This window comes from Miniopterus schreibersii (genome assembly GCF_964146895.1).
Source record: "Miniopterus schreibersii genome assembly, chromosome: 2".
Lineage (NCBI taxonomy): Eukaryota > Metazoa > Chordata > Mammalia > Chiroptera > Miniopteridae > Miniopterus > Miniopterus schreibersii.
The window spans coordinates 105763463-105787463 of record NC_138102.1 but is presented as its reverse complement, the minus strand read 5'-3'; the positions used below and the strand labels follow the sequence as shown (position 1 = coordinate 105787463).

The following is a 24001-nucleotide window of genomic DNA, read 5'->3' as shown; positions in this document are numbered from 1 at the left end:
GGCCTTTTTAAAAAAAACTTTTCAAACTATAATTTTATTGCTATTGGTCAGTCTTATTCAAAAACTTAGGTCTGATTCCTTTTGGTTTACAGGCAAAAATTTAGTTTACAGGTAGACACCTATTTCTTTTTTGTATCCAGGGTGCCTATTGCTACTGATTCTGGCTTTTATTCTTCTGTTACAGCTTCATATTTGAATAGGTGCTTTTAAACAATTTTTTTTATTAATTGGTTACCTTACCCTTTTAAGACTGTACCCAAGTAAATGTTGAGCACTTTATGGGTTAATTTTGGTAATTTCAATTATTTACCTTTGAAGACTTCTGTGTGTGCATTTTTCTTTATCATCTGGAATTTTCTGATAGTTTATTTATCTTGGAACTAATAGTACAATGGAAAACACTCAGTTTGTCTAGTATCACAATAAGATCTACATCTAAGCATGTCAGTTTTTCTTAGAACTCGTGGCTTTTTGGATTTTTGTTCTCTATCTAGTCATGGACATGATAAAACTAAAGAATATAAGGATTTGGCTGCAGAACCTCTAGCTCATTGATTGGTACCCTGGTTTAGAAACTTCCAAATGTCATTTGACCCAACTTCTATAATTTTTCATTTTGTTTCTTAGAAATGTGATTATCTTGGCCCCAGAATCCTTTATAGTAAGGTGGACAGTGTTTTTCGATTAGGCCATTTGCCTAATAACCTATTCAGTAGGTTAGTGTTTGAGTTTTTGTTTTTGGATCTAAATTAAAGAACAAGCCAAGGGATTAATAAAATATTAGGAAGAAAGGAAAGCTCTTTTTACTAAATGTATAATTCTAACATATGTATTTTTCCATAGCAAGATAGGAAAAATATTGTGCTCAGTTGTTGAGTTAAAAATCTTAGCGTACTAAAACCAGAAGAAATCTTAGGTTACCCTGCCCACTTATTTGATAAAGAACCTGAAATCATAGAGCAGGTACATGACTTGCGTAGGTTGGTAAAGAACACAAATTAAACTGGGTAGGACCTAGTAATTTGGGAAATGTTAGAGCATTTTGTAGTTTAGTAGATGGCTAATTAGTAAATCTCAAATGAAGTAATTCTCTTTTGGTGTGGAAGTCTTTAGATTTCTGACTTCTGATGTGGATATTGATTTTATCACTTCAAAGGGAGAAATAGGCTTTTTGTGATAGAGAATGGATAAAAGTATGGTATATAAATCAAAGTTGTTTTCATCAAGCTTATTTTTAGAGTCACAGTATGAATAGCTATCTATTAAAACAAGTATCAGTTCTTTAAATAATACATAGGTAATGCTTTGATAACACAGGATCTTAACTGATGAATGATAATTGAGATCTTTTAAGATGCAAAATGATTTGCCATGGTAAGAATGTTATGCTGGATTTTTCAGAGTTTACATTGCTATTATAGGAAGGCATCTTATCTTGTTGGTGTGTTTTTTTTTAAATTGATTTTAGAGAGGGGAATGGAGGGAGGGGAGAGAGAGACTGAGAGACAGAGAGACTGAGATTGAGAGATAGAGAGAAACACCCATTGTTGCCTCCTGCCCACCCCTGACCAGTAATCCAACCTCCAACCCCTAACCTGGGCATGTGCCCTTACCCGGAATCAAACCTGCCACCTTTTGGTATACTGGAGGATGCTCCAACCAATTGGACCACACTTGCCAGGGCAGGGATCTTGTTTTTAAGAACAGCATGATTGATTTTAAGAAAACTTATTGATAGATAAATATAGTAATGATTTACTTACTTTAAGCACTTTTCTCCCCAAGTTGCTTCTAAATACAGAGTACACTTGATATATTCACTTTATGTATTGATGAGATTGTCTCCAGATCCACCTGAAAGGGGAGATCAAATCATAAATTTTGTTTAAGCTCCAATATACTTAGTGCTTGCTTTTCTCTGGCTTTTAGTAAATTAAGGCTCATGTCTCATAGTGAGTATATGATATTAATGTTTTATAAAAATTTAGCAGTACTTTGGAAATGGGATGTGGTTCTCTGAATAAGAAACCATAACTTACTTCTTTGCTATAGTTCTTAAGATAATTCTTAAAACCTGATTGAATGGAATTTTTCCATTTGCATAGTGATTGTTTTTACCTTTTAAAATTTGTGCCACATTCCTTGTTTTTTTTGGATGAGAATTTGCAGTCCCACAACTAGATTTCAGAGAATAGTCTGGAGTTTTTGTTTGTTCGTTGGATTGGTTTTAATTCTCAGAGCCCTTGTTGAGTATGGGCAAAATTAAGATAACTCGAGAGTAGCTGCTATGTAGAATGATTGGTGACTTGTTTGAAATGATCTGTTGTACATTCTAAACAGGGCAGAATAGAATTAAAGACAGGATAATTTTGGTTAGGTAAGATTTGATTTAAAATAGATGTAGATTTATTGCTGTAGGAAGTAACCTTGGTGGTACAGGAATTGAGAATTACATTTAGGTTGATTTTTAATGATGTAGTTCTTACTTAGTTTTAGGGGTTTATATATGTTTTTCTTTTCTCTTTATCTTTTTTTGTTTTTATGACCTTTAGTATCATAGTTGTTCCTAGTACAAGAACTTGGAAAGAGATTGTTTTTTTGTAAAACAAATTGGGAATCTTGTTGCCTGGTGACTGAGTTTGTTTCTTGACATTCAGATTTTAGTGCAAGATTCTAGTGATTTGAAAATCTATCCTAGGGAAACTTTCAACTAAAACTGGGCCCTCATTTTCTGAAATCATCCTAAACCTGTTATTTGGATTTTCTGGTAACTTTTAAGTTTTTTAGATAAAGCTGTAAAAGCAGCAGGAATGGTTATGCTCAAATTACAATTTCTGAGAATGTTAATAATAATTATAGTTACTCGGTTTTTATATTTATTTTTAGCATCTTGCATTTTATTTGAGGTTATTTTTTTAAACATAGGACCAATCTAGTCTGCAGAAATAGGTAAGACTTAGTATGACCTGAATTTAGATTTGAAGGCAACACTATTTTTCGCAGTGTAACATAGTAATTAAGAACTAAACTCCTTGGTCCAGCTAATCATTGTGTCACCTTGGGCAACTTCTGTGCTAGCTTCTAATCTGTAAATAGAATGTATTAAGTACCTGTTTTATAGAGTTGTTGTGATGGTTAAGTGAATATATATATATATATATATATATATATATATATATATATATATATATATATATAAAACATTTAAGACAGGGCCTAGCACATAAATATTAACTATGATGATACAGCATCTCTTTTAGGCTTTCTTAGGTATATTTGAAGATTTTGTTTGATTTGTTTACATTCATGCTTGAAAAATCATGTAGCAAAACTCTTACTGTTGCCACTGTTCTTATAGGAGGAAGTTTGAAGTTGAACATGATGTCATCAGTGCTTTCAAATTCTTTAGCTTTATCTGTTTTTCTGCCTAACTTTCTAATTTCACAACCTGTCACTTTCCCAAATGCCAGCCTTTCTGAATTACTAGTTTCCAGAACTTGCTAAAATCATTTTCCTTTTGGGATTATTCTTGTAACAGTCTTCTAATTGATTTGCAGCCCTTTACCATTTTTGACTACTCCACTAGTCTTTGAACTCTTTGAAGATATATGTAGGTGCTCAATATACTTTAATAAGTATTAATTTTTTTCTGTTATCAAGTTAGAAATAGTTGTAGAAGTCAAGGTTGTTTCATCCATATTCCTTGCCTTTCTTTGGTCCACAGCAGCTTCTCTAATCTTGTATTGGGAGAGTTCAGTATGGTATAATACAGTTCTCTATGATGGAAAAGAGCTGCAAGGAAGAACACGTGGGTTCTACGTTACCCTCTTGCCTAACCCTGAGTAAGGAACTTAATCTGTAATGCTGTCTTATTAGTAATATATCTTACTGACTTAACAGGATTGTTGAGGATCAACTGAATGTACTTTTGAAGACTGTAAAGTGTTATATACAATATAAAAAAGGATGATTGTGCTTTAAAAAATCCATTTTGAAGGCCATAATTTGTCACATTACAAATTGAATATTTAAAACATCTTAATAAAAGTTGGGTTTTAAGAACTTTTGCTTTGTCAACTTAGGCATTTTATCAAATCTTAAAAGAGAAGTAGCTTTTCAGGTTGAAGAGAAATTACCAGAAGCTCTATAGGACTGTTTTTACTTGGAAGAGGACTGTACCTTCGACAGGTGGCAAACTTAATTTTGTATGTGTTTTTAAAAAGATTGGTTATTGATATGATATAATCTACATGAGAGGAAAAGTCAGTAATTTGCTTGGTTTTGTGGTTGACTTAATGGATTGTATAATATCTCCACCTTAATTTATATTCAGATTTTTCAGATGGGGTTTCATACAGAATTTACTTTTTTGCTATTATGACTTGAATCTTGCATTGTAAGATTAACATATTAAATGTGCTCTGCTAAGTTAATGTGCTTAATGATTTTCAGAAAAGAATCCTCAGATAAGCTGTCATGATGAGCAAATACAGTTTTCCTAGGAATGTAAGAATTCTTGTTTTTTTAAACAGGCCAAATTCACTTTATTTTTCTTATACAAAAATATGTGGCCCGGCTGGGCATGGCTCAGCAGTTGAGCGTCGACCTAGGATCCAGGCGATCAGAGTTCGATTCCGGGTCAGGGCACATGCCCGGGTTGCGGGCTCGATCCCCAGTTGGGGGCGTGCAGGAGGCAGCCGATCAATGACTCTCTCATCATTGATGTTTCTATCTCTCTCTCTCCCTCTCCTTTCCTCTCTCTGAAGTCAATAAAGATATAGCCTTGGTGAAGTTGCCCAGGGTGGCAGTGCAGCCCTTGGCCAAGGTGTAGCAGTCCTCAATACTGGCCATCATCATCAGCTTCCTGGGCAGGAGCTGAGACAATGCCAATGTCCCTGCGTGCGGGGATGAGGCCACCAGCACAGAGTCACAGTGGCCAGGCATCTGGCAAGGGATGCGTGGGGCTTGTGGATCTTGTTCCCCCAGTAGCCTCGCACATAGGAACAAAGAGCTTGACCAGGATGATGGCCCCAGGGATGGCAGTGGCTACTTCCTTGGAGCACTTAAAACCTAGACTGACGCGTCCATTGTAGTCCCCAATGCCGACAAATGCCTTGAACTGGGTCTGCTTTTGCATGGTGTAATCTTAAAAGCCTGTCCTTGAGAGCTGACCCCAGAAAAAAGTCAATGATCTCAGATTCCTTGATGGGCTAGGAGAAGAGAGAGATCTCCAGGGACTTGATCTTCATGTCCTTGCCTAGGCAGCCCAACTTGGTGAAAGACGTTAGCCCCAGTTGCTGCTGCCAAATCCTCCACGGAAGCGCTTGGGGCCTCCTGGCCCTCTGGAGCACCAGTGTCATCTGCCATCATCCACCATTTGGTGTTTTCCTTGAAGAAGCTTAAGAATTCTTAAGAAATTTCAGAGTAATTTAAGAATGAGTGTTTGAAAATCTGTTATATCATCACACTCAGTTTAGTTAAGAAAAATCACACTGATTATTTCTGTAGATGTCTTTTATGAAGCCAGGGTTCAGCTTCTCAAAAACAGATGATCTTTTTTTTTTGGTCTGTGTGTTTTCGGTAGATGGTATGGTGTCAGTCAAACACAAACTTATATATAAACCAAACTTTGAGAGATGAAACTAATTAGTGAATCAAATAATTATAATGTGCACATTTTCTATTTTAGTACATAAAGGTAAACAGATTGCTTAGAATAATGACAAGGTCATCTTAGTGGCTAATAGTTTTGAATTTAATAACCTGATATATTCATTTCTATGTGGATACTCTCCTTACTTGGACTGGTAGGTCATTGTGGATTAAGGGAAATTTGGGAAGTGGAGCAGATCATCTTTTACATGCTGAGGAGTTCCAGGCAGTCTCATATTTATATGCTCTTTGAGCTCTCCATTCACCCCTCCAGCACAAATACTCACCTATAGGTAGCAGAGAGTAGCTAAAGAATTGTAAACAAAGAAGTAAATCAGTTAGATTTGCATATTAATAATTGTGGAGAATGGATTAAAAGGGCCTGGTGGGTGTGGTTCAGTGGTTGAGTGTCAACCCATGAACCAGGAGATTGGGGTTTGAGTCCAGTCAGGGCACATTGCCTGGGTTTTGGGCTCCATCCCCAGTAGTGGGTATGCCAGAGGCAGCCCATCAATGATGCTCTCTCATCATTGATGCTTCTCTGTCTCTCCCCCCTCCCTTCCTCTCTCTGAGATCAATAAAAAAATATTTTTTTTTTAAAGAAAAGTACAAGGGATGTGTGGAGTTTAGTTAGGGTATGAGTATGAGATTTCTAGGGCCTGAACAAAGGAAGTAATAAAGGAGTGGCATCTTTAAATATTTAGGCAATAAATATGCAGGGTTCAGTGATTAATTCAATTTGGAGGATGGATAAGAGGGTGGGGCTAGATGATGGTGCTGTCAGTTGAAGGAGGGGATGAAAAAGAATAGGGCTTTTGGTTTTTTGAGATGTTGAATTTGAGGTACTTGTGAAACCCCCAGGAAGAAGTTCAATTGTCAGTTGGTTATATTACTGAACCTTAAAGGATAAGTCTGAGGTATAAATAGAGGCTGATGATTCCCAAATGTCTGTATTAGTCATAGCAGAAATAATGAAAGTAAATGAAATCATAGAAAGGGAGGGAGGGGGAGAGAGGGAAATAGAGGAAGAGATGGTCCTAGGGCAAAATAGGAATAACTAATGGATGGGCAAAGGAAAAAAAGAGCCCAGGGGCTAGACTAAATAGAAAACTAGAAGAATGGTAATATCAGGGAATAAAATTTCAAGACAAGAATATAGCAGAGAAGTCCAATTTGCTTAGTAGTAATTGTTGAAAATAAATTTTTGAAGGAGTAGAAAAGAAGTGTAGAGATTAGGCTATTGAAATTGTATATTGCATGTGGCTCTTAAGTAATTAACAAATTTTAGGATTACCTAAGTGAGGGGAGATTGAGTAAGGAAGAAGCAGATAAGTAGATGTAAGTTACTGGTAATATCCTAGATTTCTAAACTAGTTTGAGTAAGGGAAAACTACAAAAATAGAATCATGTGGCTATTTAAATTAATTAAAATGAAATACAGCCTGGCCAGAGCATGAGAGGGAGAGAGATGGAGACATCAATGATGAGAGAGCATCATTGATTGGCTGCCTCCTGCATGCCCCCCCCCCCAACTGGGGATTGAGCCCGAAACCTGGGCATGTGCTCTCAGTGGGAATCGAACTGTGAGCCCCTGTTCCATAGATGGACACTTAACCACTGAGCCAACACTGGCTGGGCTGTGTTGTTTTTTCAATCCTCACCCTCGGACATGCTTTCATTGATTGATTGATTTATAGATAGAGGAAGGGATAGAAAGAGAAAAAACATCAATGTGAGAGAAGCATCGATCAGTTGTTTCCCGTACACGCCCCAACCAGGGATCAAACCCACAATGTAGGTATGTGCCCTGACCAGGAATCGAACCTGCAACCTTTTTTATACAGAACAATGCTCTAACCAAGTGAGCTACCTGCACAGGGAGAGTTGTGTGTGTTTTAAATAGCTTTATTAAAATATAATTCACACACCATAAAGGATATACAGTGTGCTACTTTTTTATAACTTAAGTTACACATTTAAAACATGTACCCTTGCCCAGCTGGTGTGGCTCAGCGGTTGAGTGTCAACCTATGATCCAGGAGATCATGGTTTGATTCCTGGTCAGAGCACATTCCGGGGTTGCGGGCTTGATCCCCAGCAAGGGATGTGCAGGAGGCAGCTGATTAATGGCTCTCATCATTGATGTTTCTCTCTCTCCCTCTCCCTTCCTCTCTCTGAAATCAATAAAAATATATTTAAAAAAACAGAAAACAACAACCCATGTATTCTCTGTTATAAAGAAAAAATAGTCTTCTGTTTTTTGAAAATATGTACAAAGGATGTTATCACAAACTCCACATGTACATGCAGAATTGACAAAGATTAAGATTATGTTACACGTATTCCAAATATTTGGTGATCTTACAGTTTCAAAAGAGTGGAAAATTTGCAGTGGATTTAAGGAATAACTAAGGACTGTTAAGTAGAAACAGTAAGAGTAGGTAATTTCTTTAGATAAGTTTGAATGAATGTAGAGCAAGAAAGACTGTGTAAGTAGAAGACCTTACCAAGGACAAGGTGGATAGGTGAGCAAGGAAAGGTCTTTAAAAGTGAAGCATTGAAATGTAATATTTGGTTATTCTTTGTGGATAAATTCAGTCCAAATAAGTTTTCACACGTTATGCCGTTTATCATGTAGTTTACAGAATACTCACTTAAGCACTGGGAGAGCCATGTGCTGAGTTTTAAACAGTTTGTTTCTCTCCTATAATCTGGCCTTCATACTACATTTGCATATCATTATGGTGATACATACTTTATAACTGGAGCTTCTCTCTGAAATGACCATCCTTGTTTGTCACTCTAGGAAACAGAAAGATTTCTTGTAATTCCATTACAAGAAAGTTTCTGAATGATTGTACTGTTTCTAGAATATGTTCAAAATGGACTTTTCTACAACAAAAAGCCTAAATACTGCATATACTTTCTTCAGTCCTTGTCTTTTTGCAGTGTTCCTATTGCTAATTAATTTGGAAAGGTATTAATAATTACTAATACTTATCTTATAGGAGCCCTTTTTTTGTGACAGGCACAATGCTATGCCCACAGCATATTATTTGTAATTCTCACAACAACAGAGCAAGGCAGATATTTTCTCAATTTTATATTTGAGGAAACTAACTGAAACTTTAAAACTTGTTTAAGATCACATAGCATATCTGAGTCCTTGTTTTTTCCACTGCAGAAAAACTTTAGTTAAACGAGAAAGAAGAGTTTGAATTCTAGTGGAGTTCTTTTTTTTTTTTTTCTTTTTTTTTTAATTTTTAGGGGCCAAAAGCAGGAGCTGAAGCTGAGGTATGGATATGGTGGAGTTCTAAGTCCTTTTGCTCTCTAGCAATTATAATTTGTCATTGAGCATTTTATACCTTTTATACTTGCACTTCATGAAATATATCTCCACTTAAATGGCCTTTTAGCCAGTGTACATACAGAGATTCTATAAGAAGGGAGATGGCAGGTTTATTTTATTAATGTCTTGGTGTGTTCAGAGTTTTTTAGATGCTGTTTACATTGATTATCATAGAGAATGTTCTGTTTAAATTTTTTTTTTTTTAAATATATCTTTATTGATTTCAGAGAGAGGAAAGGAGAGGGAGAGAAAGATAGAAACATCAACGACAAGAGAGTCATTGATCAGCTGCAGCCCGCAACCTGGGCATGTGCCCTGACCGGGAATCGAACCCTGATCGCCTGGATCCTAGGTTGATGCTCAACCACTGAGCCACACCCTGCCGGGCTCTGTTTAAATTTAAATATTTAAGGAGAAGGAATATTATTTCTAATGGTCAGTGTGTATCAAATTTCCATCTAATAGAGACAAATTGAATGACTCTAGTGTTAGTAGGGTTTTTGTCAGTGGACCTTAGATGACACCTAATGTATAAAGATGGTTCATTTTGACCCAGCCTGAGCAGTGGTTGAGCATCGACCTAGGAACCAAGAGGTCATGGTTTGATTCCAGGTGAGGGCACATCCCCAGGTGCAGGCTTGATCCCCAGTAGGGGGTGTGCAGGTGGCAGCCGATCTATGTTTCTCTCTCATCTATATTTCTTTATCACTATCCTTCTCCCTTCCTCTTTCTTGAAAATTCAATTAAAACATACATATATATATATTTTTAAAAGATGGTTCTTTTTCAAGTTTTACAATGTAAGAATTAATTGGATTTCTAAATTCCTAAAATTTTTACTCATCAGGAAAGCAGAATTAAAGATATTGGAGTACTAATGAATAGATTGACATGTTAATTGTTATTGTATAATTTCCACAGAATTTAGTTTTAATTACTTTGGAGATTGAGGTTATAGTTTGTTAACTTAGTTCTTGATATTGACAGTATAAATTGACTTTTTTATTTGATTTTTAAAAACATCTCTTTTTTCCTTCTCTTTACTGTTTACTTTGACATATATGCTACTGAGAAGGTTTTGGCTCTCTTGTTTGTATGAGCTCCAAATAGAAATCTCATTTAAATTTCATAATTGTTTTGAAATCCTTTGGAATGTTTCATTTAATTCAGCATTGTTATGGGAATAAGATGTTACCTCACCTACAGTAAGATTTCCAGATAAGTGAAGTTTTCTTCTGGAAGTAGCAAGACTTTGTATTAACAATGTGGTAAAACTCTTAAAGTGTATTCATTGATATTATTTGCCTCTGTACCCAACAGCAGAGACTAATAATAATAAACATATCATCTAATAGGCCTGGATTCCTGGATGTTCTTTAGACTAAAAATGGTTCTTTGAAGTCAGACTGTTATACAAGGGGTAATCCATACTTGGGCACACAAGATCTCACCTCAAAATATGGGAAGTTTTTCAAAATATACCTGTTGTGTCTAGATAGCTTCTGTATAGGTAGGGGCTGGCCATCAGGGTTGGAACTTTCATCCATGCCTCCAGGGAGGGAAAGTGAAGCTGCAGATTGAATCAATCACTAGTGGCTAATGATTTAATCAGTCATGCCTATGTAATAAAATATCTATAAAAAACACTAAACAGCAGAGCTCAGAGAGCTTCCAGGTTGATGAACACATCAAAGTGCTGGGAGGGTGATGCACCTGAGAGGGCATGGAAGCTCTGTGGTCCTCCTACCATACTTTGCCCTATGCATCTCTTCCATTTTGCTGTTCCTGAGTTCTCTGAGCCCTTTACAAATTATCAAACCTGAGGGTGGGGGTCATGAGAGCCCCTGATTTGTAGCCTGTCAATCAGAAGTATAGGTGGCAACTCTAGTGGGACATAGAAAATTAGGGCAGTCTTGTGGGACTGAGCCCTTAAGTTGTGGGGTTTGTGCCAACTCCGGGTAGTTAGTGTCAGAAAGGAATTGAATTATAGGACACCCAGTTGGTGTCCAGAGAATTGAAAACTTTGTTGAAAAACAAAATGAGAGTAAAAACAGTTTAGAGTAGCCACTGTCTTAGCTTCTCTTAATTTACTGTCTGTCCTTTTACATACTTTCTGTTGCTGCTTTCAGGGATAGGATACAGCTTTTTAGCATTAGAGGAAAAGAGGTGATATAAACTGCCCTGAATTTATATTGTCATTGTAGGAAAAGATTGCAGTAATCCAGGAGATTTTTTTCCCTTTTCACCCATATCCAAAATACTTTCTTATAAATACAAATAACTTGGTATCAAATTCAGTATTTGTTTTCTAAAGTTTTTCTGATGAAAATTTAGCATTCAGATTGAGATATGCTACGTGTAAAAATATGCACTGGATTTTGAAGACTTAGTATAAAAACAGTTAAAAGATTCCAAATAAAAATTGGCTACATGTTGAAAAGATAATGTTTGGATATATTGGGTAAATAAGTATATTATTAATTTCATCTGTTTCTTTTTACTTTTTAAAATGTAGCTTCTTAAAAATTTAAAATTGCATGCATAGCTCACATTATATTTCTGTTCGCCACCTCTTACCTAGACTATTTTATTAAAATGCTGTAAAAGAGCTGATGCTGCAATAAATTAAATTTACTACTTTAAAAAATACCTTAGAAACATTATTTTTGTGGTTGCTTTCATTAGCACTCTTTACAAACCATAAGTGTTTTGCTATTGCTCAACACAGAAATTTTAAGTTTTTTAAGTTTTTTTCATTTTGTTTTTTGGTGCTTTTAATACCTGATTATTATGAAAATTGTCATTTAGTCCTTTACAATTTTATCTTGTCCTTTGTTATGCACTAGCATGTCTGTAACAGAAATTATATTTCCTATGGTTGGTTCTTTCTTTCAGCACTTTAGTTGCTGCCAAGAAGTATCTTGAGATATTTTGTAAATATTTCTGGTTATTTTATATTTCAGGTAAACTGAAATATAAATGCATATTGGGATGTATATTGAATGTGTGGACTTGCTGTTTTATTTATATTCTTTAATAATTTCTGGTCATTATGGTTCCTTATACTTGTTAACCAATTTAGTGCTCATATTCATCTTTTAATGATATTGAGAAATAGATTAAATTGATTTTTGATATCATTTGCTTATAAAAGAGACACCTTGTAGTTCAACTACTTACTTTCATAAAGTTTTTCCAAAATAGTTATTTCTTTGACTAATTGTTCCTGTACAACAAATAAAGATAAAGGATTAGTGAGAATACAGCTAACTGCTTTAATAAAGTTGTAGAATATTTGAGATGGCAAGACAGTGCTTTTCAGACTGTTTATGGTAATTTAATGACCACAGAAGTCTACTTCCCTTTTGTAGGAGGGCCTTTTGATAGTCATTGTTTAGAGCTATATGCTAATTTGATTTTGACTTAGTTTCCTGAGTTATAATCTTCATTTATTTCCACCTTAGTTTTTGTGACCATCCTTAAATCACACACAAGAAACATTTTTAAGAAAATTTTTTTAATCAAAATTAGGAGATTAGAGGGAAAAAAGGAAATAAAAATAACCTATAATCAATCCCTTCATCCAGAGATAAGCATTGTTACCATTTGTAACAGCCTAATTTCTTTGCAATTGATTTTTTTTATAGTTGTGATCATACTGTATGGTGGTACAGTTTGCCTGTTTTATTGCATAGCAAAAGCATTTCCCATTTAAAAATTTGAGGTTTTTAAAGAAAAAACAAATACTGTTTGTATATTGTAGTTATAATTGGTATATGTGTTTACATAGTTGTGATGAGGCTGTATGTTGGCATAATTTGTCTGCTTTACCTCAGAGGGAAAATAACGTAAATTTCTTACATTAAAATTTTGAAATTTTAGATAGAAAACTATTAAGTTTGTATATTGTTACAAATTATTTTTGATACTTTGTGTTACTGCACATGTAGTGTGACATCATCACCTTCAGAACTAACATTTTGATCTTAGGATGTACAACAATACTTGAATTCCTACTTGAGTATGTATTGTTTCTTTTTAATTATCATTAAGAGGAAATCAATTAGAATGTTTGGCCCACAAATGGTAACAATAGTTACAACTAAATCCCTGAAATTGATTATTATTATTATTATTTTTAATTATTATTATTTTTTAAAAATATATCTTTATTGATTTCAGAGAGAGGAAAGGAGAGGGAGAGAGAGAGATAGAAACATCAATGATGAGAGAGTCACTGATCGAGCCCGCAACCCAGGCATGTGCCCCAACCGGGAATCGAACCCCGATCGCCTGGATCCTAGGTCGACGCTCAACCGCTGAGCCACGCCCTGCTGGGCTGAAATTGATTATTGATATATTGGATCACTGAACTAAAGCTTAAAGGTCTTGGGTGATAATATTGCAAAGCTGATTATTTCTTTCACTTTCAGTCTTTGTTTAGAGAGTTACAGAAAGTTCATTCACTGCCTCATACTTTTGGGCATGGTCAGTATATTTTAAACCAATACTTTGCGTTTAGAACGTGTTACCATGATTGAAAAGCTTGTAAAAACCATGTTTTAGGGGCTTTAATAAGAGTGCATTGAAAGTTCTTTGAGGAAGTTTAGTTTTGTATATTGACTAAACTTACAGGGGGGAAAAGCCTTAGTGTGCTTTTTCTGTTTTCTAACCACGCAAGGTAAGTTAAATCTGCTCCTTTTATTTAAATTTTCAGTTACGTCTACTCTAGAGCATACCAAAAATTTTTTGAAAATGTAGGAAATTCTTGGTAATGTGTGGAGGGATTGAGCAAAAAAGAAAAAAAAGAGAAAAAACTCATGAACACAGCAGTGTGGTGATTTCCGGGGAAGGTACAGGGGGAATATATGGTAATGGATGGAGATTTGACTTGGGGTAGTGAACACACAATACAGTGTACAGATGATGTGTTGTAGAATTGTGCACCTGAAACCTGTATAATTTTGTTAACCAGTATCACCCCAATAAATTCAGTAAAAAGGGGGGGAAAAGAAAATACAGGAAATTCTTAATGCATTTAAAAGGGAAATACTTCCTAATTGTTGTTTTCCATTGTAGGGGTTATATACATTCAGGTGACAGAAGACGGAAAAATAGAAACCAAAATAACCCCACTAAAGTTCCATCACTAAAAGATAGTGCTGATGTATCACATTTTGAATATTTTCCTTTTGTTTCTCCCTCAGAGTTTGGTTTTATATTGCCCTAGAGGGTTTTGCTCAGAGGTTAGAGTGTCGGCAGCCTGCAGCCTGAAGGATCCCAGGTTCAATTTTGGCCAAGGGCACGTGCCTGGGTTGTAGGCTCAGTCCCCAGTCCCAGTAGGTGCACGTGCGGGAGACAACCAGTCGGTGTCTTTCTCACATTAATGTTCCTCTCCCTCCCCTTTTCTCTCCCCCCCCCCACCCTCTCTGGAAAGCAATGGAAAAAATCCTCACGTGCGGGTTAAAAAAAATTGGTTTTATATTTATTCCACAAATATTTATTAAACTCCAATGTGCCAGGTACTGTCTTAGTTGGAAAATAGAGGAAAAGCTTTGCCCTTATGGAACTTAGGTTCTGCTGGGATCATAGGTTTATATGTATGTATAATCTTATGTAATAATACTTTTGTAATTCATTGTAACATAAGCATTAGTATAGATACTTTTAATAACTGTATGATAGTTAATTATGTGGAAACGCCATAATTTATCCACAGTGTAGTCAGGTATTGTTATTTTTTCTGTTATTATACAGTAGGCATGAGTCATACTCTATATGGTGGTAACTATGAAATGTCATATTCCTGTTTTACTAAAATTTAATCTGTATTGTGTCCTCCCCTAATTTAGGTGGCCATTATTCCCTTGCTCAAATCCTCACCCACCCCCACCCCCTAATTCTTGGATAACTTTATAGAGTCCAGAATATTACCAGGAAAGGACTTTCCAGTCTTCCATCTATACTGCCTGTCATTGACATGCATTTATATATGTAAGCCTGGAAAGTTCTCTTTAAGGCCAAGTTACAGAGCATCTTTTGCAGAATTTTCTTAAAACAAAAGTTCTCATCACTGTCTTTCCATTGGCCTCCCCCCACCATCTTGAAACTCCCAGTGGGGGTGGGTTACTGATCTTCGTCTAGGCACATCCTCTAATCCCCTTCTTTCCCCCCATTTTTCTCTTAAAACTTTCCTCATTCCTTCCATCTCTTCCCTCTCAGGAACAGTCCAGCTGAAGTCTTCTCTTTAGGCCTGGGCTTTCTTTATCCAAAGCCAGCTGAGGGAATTGTTTTCTAATTGCTGGTTCTAAAATAACACAAAAGACCCCAAGGCTAGGGACCACAAAGGCTTGGAAATTGTGAACAAAACACAGTTAATACCTCAGATTTCACTGTTTAGAACTGTTTTCGTAGGATTGCATTTCAGAAATGAATTTATTGATTCTAAGAGTGTGAACATTTAAATACTTTTTACATATTGTCAAGTGTTTTCCAAAAGGGGTATGCCTATGTATGTTCTCAGGGACCCAAGTGAGAGTTCTTATTTCACTGCACCATTTATCAATATTATCTTAAAAATTTCTCATTGTTTATATTTTATTTCTTCAGAACTTACTCCCATATGCTTGATAACGAATGGTATATCCTTTTTTTTTTTTTTTAATATATCTTTACTGATTTCAGAGAGAGGAAGGGAGAGAGAGAGAGAGATATAAACATCAATGATGAGAGAGTTGTCATTGATCTGCTGCCTCCTGCACACGGGCATGAGCCCTCACCTGGAATCGAACCGCAATCTCCTGGATCCTAGACCGATGCTCAATTGCTGAGCCATGCCCAGCCAGGGGGTATGTCTATCCTCTTTTGTCTTTTGATATATTTTGTCTACTTTCAGGAGCTTTTCTACCCTAATCAGTTTTTGTAAATTCTTCACATCCAAATTAATGATCCTTTGTTATATTTTTGACAAATCTTTTTCAATGCTGGGAATTGAGTGTTAGCAGTACAATATATTTTTTTCATAAGACTTATTATTATTTTTAACAATAGCAGTATGGTTTATTAAGCTGTGCCTGGGGCTTGCCCATGGTGCTCTTGATGTATAAAGCCTGGACATTCTTCCACTTCTTTTTGAGCAATGACACCAGGAAATTGACAGCTAAAAGAATGTTGTGCACAAGCTCAGCATCTGTCATTTTCACCTGTCATTTTTAACAGCCACTGCCAGACACAGTACCTTTTTCATCTGGAACTTGACCATGGATTTCACTTCATCGACTTTGGCCACCATGTTCTCATTGTAGGTCAGCAAGGGAGGGAATTTGCCAGCTTGATTCAGGCCCGGGCCCAAGATTTGTGGGATCTGCTTGATCAGAGACTCTGAAGCCAAAAAGGCATCATACTTCTTGGCCAGCCTCTTGACCAGTTTCTTATTCTTGTTGAGTTTCTTCAGTGCCTCAATGTCCATGTGGGGATATCGTCACAGTGCTGCTGGTCCCCCAGAACATATGTGGAGAACTTGGGGTGGGGAATGGATTTAAGTCTGATGATGCCTAAGAAGCACCTGTCCTGAGGGTCACAGTTCTTCAAGCTGACCTGCAGATCCACCTTCTCCAAAAACTTCTGACGCTTGCATTGGTTCCTGTTCCTGTGCAGGATTTCCCACACCACTTCCTAGAGAGTGTGGCAGGAGGCTTTGCTACTACTCATGGTTCCTTGAGCCACCAAAACTAGAAAAGAGCAAGACAATTTTTAGAGCAGTTTTAAGTTTACAACAAAATTGAGAGGGAAGTACAGAGATTTTTCATGTATTCCCCAACCCCCCTGCACATGCTAGCTTTAGCCTCCCTCGTTATCAACATCACTCACCAAAACTTTTTAAAAATATATATTTTTATTGATTTCAGAGAGAGGAAAGGAGAGAGAGAAAGATAGAAACATCAATGATGAGAGAGTCATTGATTGGCTGCCTCCTGCTCACCCCGGACCGGGGATCAAGCCGGCAACCTGGGCATGTGCCCTGACTGGGAATCGAACCTCGACCGCCTGGATCCTAGGTCGACCCTCAACCACTGAGCCACGCTGGACTGGACTACTTTTTTTTTTAAACCAATAAAGATATATTTTAAAAAATAATTAAATAAACCAAAGATGAACCTTCATTGACACATCATAACGAAAAGTCTGTAGTTTTCCTTAGAGTTCACTCTTGGTGGTGTACATTCTATGGGTTTGGACAGACATATTTTTCCATATATCCATCATTATATCATACAACGTATTTTCACTGCTCTAAAAATCTTCTGTGCTCTCCCTATTCATCCTTCTATCACTCTGACCCCTGGCAACCACTAATCTTTGTTACATCTCTGTAGTCTTTCCTTTTCCTGAATGTCATGTAGTTGAAATCATATAGTACATGTAGCCTTTTCAGATTGTCTTCTTGCACTTAGTAAATGCAGAAAAGTAACCAGTAATTCTGTGTTTGAGTCATAATTGTTGGCTAGAATGTTTACAAAGACCTAGTCACACAGAGCAGATGATCGTTCAGAAGTGTTGAAGATAAAGGATTGGACTAAGTGACCCTTTTATTACTACTATTTTGTGATGTGTTGAGAATTATGTGCATAGTTATACTTATTGCATGATATGCAGTGTTACTTTTAGTTACTATCCTCATTGGATAAAATCAGTCAGCATCTATGCCTTTCATTTGCAGTTTTTAAATAGCTGAAGAGTTAGATTTGTTTCTGCATGAAAGACAAGATTTTATCATGGAATTAGATGCTTGTATTACTTTGGACAAAACATAGTCTACTAGAATTTTGAGATGAAGCTAGATATGGTCTACTATGGAACTATTATCCAGCTCTGTAATTTCTTAAGTATTACAATATTAATACTTGATTTGAAGAAACATAGTGAAATCTATGCTTGCTATAAGTATATTTCTTTTGAAATGACAAGCAGTAAATATTTAGTATCAAAGTTTACTGTAGTTGCTCAATGAAACAAATATTAATAATACATGGTAGCTATTTTAAAAAATAATTTACCACAGACTCAGGAAACTTTAAACTGTTTACCTTCCAGAAACTTACAGTATTTTTCATCTGTCTTTGTGTCCTGTTGAGATATGTCAGAATTGTACTATTTCAGCCTTGAGTGGTACTTAATGTCGAATTGTAGCCACAGGTAAATATGACTGACTCATAGTTCAAAACTTTTAGCGGTGAATATCTTGTTAGTTGCTTTAGAAGGATTTCAAGCCCCACTTCTTATTTAGTGCTCTAACTGGAAATCTGTAAGTAGCTGGCTCATGGTTTCCTAATGTTTTAAATTAAGTTGGAATGATCTTCCAACTTAAGTGATTTCACATCTTTGCTTATAATTAGGGTTAAATTTTGTTTATACTGTTTACTTGAGCTGTGAGAAACCAGAAGAGGGCTATTATAGTATTTAATATTTAGATTTGATGCTTTGAGTTTTTAAAAAAATCTTATAAAGATGTTAAGATTTGTATAGATACGCTAGTGGTAAGATATTTTTAAAAATTAAATATTACACATAACATAAACCTAGAAAAGTTAACATATTATGACTACTTGATTATCATAGTGGGTAAGTAATTTGTTATTAAAAAGTGATTTGTGGAAATTAGAAGGAAACACTCATTGTGCTAACACTCGTGATTAGGGCTTGAGATTATGAATGACTTAATAAAATAACATGGGACAGGACATGTCCACTTTTTAAAGAGATTAACATAACCAAGCTATGGAACAAATGAAAGATTTTAAGAAAGAAAACCACTAGGTTTATATTTTTTAAACAATGTTTGAAGTCTGATTCCCACACCTCTCCTCTCACCCCTCTCAGTTCAGGGAGACAGCTTTTTCTTCTGTTAAAACTGCCACTGACTGTATTTCTCTTAACAGTGATGATCATATTGTCACTCTTTCTCAAGAGTTGAATGATACTTTCAACTTATTTTCATTATATTTTAGAATAATTAGTGAGTGGACTTTGGCAGCTCATATTTGGCATGTGAGTGGTACTTGCTTTCAGATTTACAGTTCCCGGTTTGGAAATTAATCTAGGTTATAAACATTGTTGTGAATATAATTTACAAATATACTCATAACACATATATAGTTATTTATAAATTCCCTTAGTCTCTAAAAGAAAAATTCATATGCAGACTTGTGAATTGACTGAATTGTGGAATAAAAATATTGGATTTTTAAATGTCTCTACTATACTGCAGTTTTGAGAAATAAAGAATAACTAAGACATTTTCTCTTTTCTGGGTGTGAAGGACACTACCTTAGCCTCTATTTCCTCTTCCCTGCATTTGTTTGAAATTCCTATGTACTTCTTTGATTTGACTAGTTATCATTAGTCTCAGAAATCAGAAGAAATAGCTTCATATCTGCCATTTCTAATATTTAGTAATTTTAAAATCTGGAAATTTGTTGGTAATCATTAACAGAATTGTTTAAGGGTAAATAAAGTTTTTTTTTATAGTTTTTTTTTTTTAAATATGTCTTTATTGATTTCAGAGAGAGGAAGGGAAAGGGAAAGCGAGAGATAGAAACATCAGCGGTGAGAGAATCACTGATCGGCTGTCTTCTGCATGGCCCCTACTGGGGATCGACCTGCAACCGGGGCGTGTGCGCTGATCAGGAATTGAACCTCGATCTCCTGGATCATAGGTCAATGCTCAACCGCTGAGCCACTCTGACTAGGCTAAAGTTTTTTATAGAAATAATTTGAGGTACTTTTTTAGGTTCTTAGCAAGTAATGTTAAGACTTTATTATTCCTATCAGGAGACGATGTAGAAACAAATCTTTGCTTTATTTATGAAACAGTGATAATCTGCTCTCACCTGCAGTGTTTAATTTTTTTAGCTGTTTGTAGAGAGGTCACCTTTGTTTAGTCTTTAGTTCTTACATGCTAGACTTCAGTCCTTATATGCTTCTTTTCTTACTGACTTCAGTTTTTGGTGAAGATTTATTTGTCAAGAGATGGGAATGAAGTATTTTGCATAAACTTCGAAGTTTTACTGTTTTTAAATGAGACCTCTTAAAATATTTATAATGTCTAATACTGAGTGAAGTACACAGATTACAAAAATATGGTCTAATGTAGATTTTATAGTACTTTGGTTTTAAAATTTGGACAGAATATAGAAATTTAGGAAAATTTCAGTTATATTATGGCCCCAGCCATGCATTTTCAAAAGCACTGTGTTGCATTCCTAAAGCTAATGTATTGCATGCACTACTGAGCATAATGGGAAAAGGAAAGTGCCATAAAAAGCTAAGTACCAAGTAACTAGCTGGAAAAAGCTCTTAATGGGAGAGCTGGTATGGTCATTAATCTGGCAGAGTAGTACTTGAGGAAATGGTTCCATGTGTTAAACTGCAATTTCTTTTAGTTATTAGAGACCAAAATAGGAAATTCAGAATTAGCACTTAAACTCTGATACCGTTTTTTTAAAAGTGTCTTTCTGCCACCCAATTTAGTGCAAAGAGAATTAGAATGGGAGATTTGGTTCTAATGCTAATTACAGAAGAATGACCTTGGGTAAGTAAGTATGTTGTCTTACTAGTAAAGCAAGTAGTAGAATTGTTTAAGGATCCTTTCAGCTTATCCTCTTGAACAATCAAAAAGGAGGATTTTTACTTTGATTTAGTCTGATTTCCCCTAACACTCCTCCAGTTACTAAATATAAAGTAGATTTGCTCTAGATAGACTACTTTGCAGTAGTTTTCAAACCTTTTTTGAGTGAGACACATTCTAAGAATTAAATTTTACATTATGACCTAGTACATACACACATAAAAGAAAAGTTTCACAAAATACTTAACTTTTCTAGGGATGAGTTATGTTTTCTGTTCTGTATTATTAAAAAAAAAAAGTCTACTTACAATCCTGTTTTTGAAAAAATACTTCATGTAGAGTTTAAACTTGAAATTAGATCTTTTTTTTTTTCTACTTAACTAGTTAAATCAAGCAGCAAGTTATGAAATATTTGCCACAAAATAAAAATGTAGCAGCTATATGAATTTTAGCTCCTGCCATTGTTTGTTAATCATAACATGAACTGTGAATAGTGTTTATTCTTAGGAAGGGAACAAATGATGATGATTTTAAATAACAGCTTAAGTTAGGCACATACAGAATTCTACAGTTGCTGGTTTATAATGTAGATAATCTAATGATTGTTAGTTTTATTTCTACTTTTTATTATTTAGTCCTTTATTAATAGATACAATACTGGCATTCACTGTAACAAACCAGTGGGACTAAAATTGTTCAGCACCTTTTTGGATTTGAGTTTTTAAAATGTATTTTGTGGTTAATTTAAATGAGTTTTCTGCTTTTGTGTTCTAACCACGAAGATAAATTTTGTAAAAAAACTTGCCAATCTTCTAGTTCTATCAGGTTCCTTTCTTCTCCCACTCCATGATTGAGTTCTCATGGGATTTGTGTCTTTTTAAATCTAAGAATTAATATAAAATTTTCTGGGAATATTAATATTTGTGTGACCCTGGACATCCCACTCACCTAAATTCTGAGCCTTTTTCCTCCTCTGAAAATGATAACTTGTACACTTTACTGGGAATATTTTAAGTAACAAAGAAATAAAAAATGTACTATACTCATAGTATGATGTAAAATTTTATATAATTTTAAGTCATTGTTTAGACTAGACTTTAGAATTAACTTCTGAGGTTTTTGGCTTAAAATGACACTAAAAGTTCATGACCTAATTATCATTTGTTTAAAGGCTTTGAATCCTGAATTCTATGAGAAAATAATAGAAGCAGTGACATAGCTGACTATTTAATCTGGCAAGTTTATAACAGTGCCACCAGCTTGTTCTGTAGTACATCTCATTAAATTCTTTCAGTAATCCCATACGTAGTATGTGTTATCTCTTTTTTATTATTTCTATTTCTATTTTTCTTTTTCTTTTCCCTTTTTTTTTAAAAAATGTATCTTTATTGATTTCAGAGAGAGGGAGAGAGAGAGCTAGAAACATCAATGATGAGAGAGGCATTAATCGGCTGCCTCCTACACGCCCCCGACTGGGGATCGAGCCGACAGAGCATGTGCCCTGACCGGGAATCAAACCCCGATCACCTGGATCCTAGGTCGACGCTCAACTACTGAGCCATGCTCGGCTGGGCTGTTATCTCTTTTTTAGATGAGGAAACCCAGGGAACTATTTGGAATAATGTTTCTAAAATTGGGGATCCTCATGGAGCTTAGTTGTGTATCATTAAATATATCACTTTGGGATTCCCAAATTTGTGAAATTAATTAGAATTTAGAAATCTAATTAAAATCTGAGGAAAACAAATGTCCTAAATCAGCACTGTTCAATAAAATATGTGTACCACGTTTGTAGTTTAAATTTTCTAGTAGCCCATTAAAAAAAAATGCAAGTGGAATTAATACATATCTCCAAAGAAGACATACAGATGGCCAAGAGACATATGAAAAAATGCTCAAAGTAGCTTATAATCAGAGAGATGCCAGTTAAAATGACAATGAGGCATCACCTCACACCTGCCAGAATGGCTACCATCAACAAATCAACAAATGACAAGTGCTGATGAGGATGTGGAGACAAGGGAACCCTATCTAGTACACTGCTAGTGGGATTGTAGACTGGTGGTGCAGCCACTATGGAAAACAGTATGGAGTTTCCTCAGAAACTTAAAAATGGAACTGCCATTTAACCCAGTGATCCCACTTCTGGGAATATTTCCTAAGAACCCTGAAACACTAATCAGAAAGAGTATATGCACCCCTATGTTCATAGCAGCACTATTTACAATAGTTAAGATCTGGAAACAGCCCAAGTGCCCATCAGTAGATGAGTGGATAAAAAAGCTGTGGTACATTTACACCATGGAATACTATGCAGCTATAAAAAAGAAGGATCTCTTACCCTTTGAGACATCGTGGTGGGACCTGGAGAGTATTGTGCTAAGTGAAATAAGCCAGTCAGAGAAAGACAGATATCATATGATCTCACTTAAATGTGGAATCTAGTGAACAGAATGAACTGATGAACAAAAATAGATCCAGAGACATGGAAGCATGCAACAGACTGATGAATCTCAGAGGGAAGGGGAGAGGAGGAGAGATTAGCGAAAGAACTTATCTGCATAACCCATGGATACAGACAATAGTGCAGTGAAGGCCTGAGGAGGGGCTAGGAAAGTGGCGGAGGGGATCAATGTGGGGGGGGGGGGGGGACACCTATAATACTTTCAACAAGAAAGATGAATTTTTAAAAAATGAAATTATTTGCTCCAAATATATATTATATATTTTTTTATTATTTATTTTTATATTTAGAGGAAGGGAGAGGGAGGGAGCAAAACATCAATTGGCTGTCTCCTGCATGCCCCCTATGGGGATCAAGCCCGAAACCTGGGCATGTTCCCTGACTGAGAATCGAACTGGCAAACTTTCGGTACACAGGACGATGCCCAGACAACTGAGCCACACCTGCCAGGGATATACATATATGTTTTAGTTTGACTTTTTAATTTTTTTAAATATGTCTTTATTGATTTCAGAGAGAGGAAAGGAGAGGGAGAGAGGGATAGAAACATCAGTGATGACAGAGTCATTGATCGGCTGCCTCCTGCATGCCCCCGACTGGGGATCGAGCCTGCAACCTGGGCATGTGCCCTGACCGGGAATCGAACCCCGATCGCTGGATCCCCGATCGCTTGGATCCTAGGTCGATGCTCAACCACTGAGCCACGCCCAGCCGGGCTAGTTTGACTTTTTAAAAAATTTTATTTTTCAATTACAGTTGACATTCAATATTATAGACATTTATATAAGTTATGAAGTGATTCCCCCTGATAAGTCGAGTACCCACCTAACACCATACATACTTATTACAATATTATTGACTGTATTCCTTATGCTGTACTTTATGTCCTGTGACTGTTTCATAACTTCCC

The 24001-nt window shown here is 35.8% G+C and overlaps 1 protein-coding gene and 2 pseudogenes across 14 annotated transcripts in view; 1 reads left to right on the top strand and 2 right to left on the bottom strand.

The window, feature by feature from the left end:
* The window catches only part of WNK1 (WNK lysine deficient protein kinase 1), a 146583-nt gene that overhangs the window by 3089 nt on the left and 119493 nt on the right, over positions 1–24001 (top strand). The gene's annotated exons all lie outside the window — the stretch shown is intronic.
* LOC308553565 (small ribosomal subunit protein uS5 pseudogene) lies at positions 4729–5360 on the bottom strand (annotated as a pseudogene). The gene has a single exon. The product of its transcript is annotated as a small ribosomal subunit protein uS5 pseudogene (transcript).
* Positions 16042–16469, bottom strand: LOC308553564 (large ribosomal subunit protein uL1 pseudogene; annotated as a pseudogene). The gene has a single exon. The product of its transcript is annotated as a large ribosomal subunit protein uL1 pseudogene (transcript).